Below are 2,250 nucleotides of genomic sequence, written 5' to 3' on the forward strand. Positions count from 1 at the left end.
AGGTGCTGGCACAAGGCCCCGGAGAGACAGAGGCAGGGTTTAAAGCCAGGTTTCTCCTTTCTCCCCTGGTAGACGGTGAGGGCAGGAGCAGATGCCCAGAGTGGGTTTGGCAGTTGCCATTTGGGGACCTGTCGGGACCTTCAGGGCCAGATATGCCATCTTTATTCCATGGTGTTGATACTGCCAGCCTCGTGGCCTGGGGGCATCCAGACCACAAGAGTGGGGGTCTCACTGTCTGCCTCCATCTCCCACAAAGGTGCTTGCTGTCATTCCCAACTCATTCTAGCTTATTTGGTGTTGGAGGAGGGACAGGACAGCTGGCCCAGGACCTGCTAATTATAGCTGCTCAAGTATTTGAATAGAGGCCTTGAGTACTCACCACCATGTTATGTTTTTTGCTTACAGACAAATGAACCCTTTAACCCTTGTCCTGAGTGCCAGCCCATCCCATTCACTGCCCCACCTCCCCTGCCCGCCCACCCGATCCCTGGGGGAGGTCGACATGGGACCTCTGCCCCACATCTTACCTTGATGTGGGCTGCAAGCGTTCAAGTGGATCTCCTCCCGTCCTGTGCCACTTGATCCTTGCTGCTCACTAAAAAGTTATTGAATACATTTGTTTCTTTAATTATGAAAGTCCAGTCTTTTTGATATGCATACATTTTCTACAATAGCAACCACAGTGCACACACAGTCTTCCCGCCTGCTCTGCTTGTGTTCCTTTCTGTTGTGAGCTTCTTTTTTCCATGTGGCTACGTTGGGGGCCTCCGTGATGCTTCCTGAGTGCTTACTATGTGCCAAGTGCTGCTTTCAGCATTTTACAGATTTTCACTCTTTTAATCCTTCTAAGAAGCTGTGAGGGTCTTCCTTTTATAATCCCCATTTTTCAGAAGAGGAATCCAAGGCCCTGGGACATACATCCACCCACCCGGGCCCATGCTAACTTTAATAACCTGGACTGGGCAAGGACTAAGTCCAGTCAGAGCGTCAGCCTCACTGGCATCCTCGCTGGCCATGGCCCTGCAGCCTTGCTCTTCAGCTCCTGGAAGCCTCCTGCCCTTGGTGGATGCCCATTTTGCTCTCTAGCAAATGGATAGAAAAGTTTATGTGAGTCTGGCTGGGTGGGGTGGCTCACACCTGTAATACAGCACCTTGGGTGGCCGAGGCAGGCAAATCATTTGAGGTCAGGAGTTCGAGACCAGCCTGGCTGACACGGTGAAACCTTGTTTCTACTAAAAATAGAAAAATTAGCTGGGCGTGGTGGCATGCGCCTGTAATCCCAGCTACTTGGGAGGCTGAAGTAGGAGAATTACTTGAATCTGAGAGATGGAGGCTGCAGTGAGCCGAGCTCATGCCACTGGGCTCCAGTCTGGGCAACAGAGTGAAACTCCGTCTCAAAAACAAAAACCAAAAAAAAAAAAAAAAAAAGAAAAAAAAAAAAAGAAAAAAAAATGTGTATTTGAGTCTGGACCCTGGCCTCTGTTGGATTCTGAGTAAATCTTAATTTAGCTTCCGGAGCTGCAACTCCTTCCTCCTGACCCCGCCACCTGCATGCGCCATTCTAAGTGGCTGCGCCCCAGGCTGGTCATCCTTTCCACCTTGGGTCCCCATACACTGTGACCCCAAGGGGTTTTTGTCCTGCTCCCTCATATTAATCTGCACTGGTGATTCCTTTGCTGCTGGCAGCAGGTGAGGCCTGGGACAATGGCTCAGAGAGGCAAGATGCCATTTGGCCATGCCAACGAGTGACCAGTTTCTCTTCTCGCCCTCCCAGGTGGTGTGAAGGGGAGATGGCTGCTTTCTCCTGGGAAGGGAGCAGATGCCTGGCCCAGGACCAAATCAAAAGGTCTGAAAAACTATATTGCTTGTCCTAATGTGTAAATTTCAACAATTTGCAAATTTGTAGATTCTTTAGAATGGAACTAACTCAAGCCCTTCATTCTGCAGCTGAGGCTCACTGCCCCCAGTGGGCAGTGGGTCCGGGGGTTTCTGAGGCCAGGGCATGGCCCAGTCCTGCTGCCCCCAGGATGGCACCTGGCTTGGAGGGGTGAGGGGTCCTGTTAGTCTGACTTTGAAGAAGACCAGCCTTCCAGACTTGCTTGGTGCCCTGCCAGGTATGTGCGCTCTTCTCTCTTCCACCCGATAGTCCCTATTGGGAGACAGGGTCTGAGAGGAGTCAGGGTCATATAACCTTAACACAGTATATTATCCAAAAACCCAGTAACCCTGTTACTCTTGTTTGTCTGCTAT

Source organism: Rhinopithecus roxellana, chromosome 5 (genome assembly GCF_007565055.1).
Source record: "Rhinopithecus roxellana isolate Shanxi Qingling chromosome 5, ASM756505v1, whole genome shotgun sequence".
NCBI classification, from domain to species: Eukaryota; Metazoa; Chordata; class Mammalia; order Primates; family Cercopithecidae; genus Rhinopithecus; species Rhinopithecus roxellana.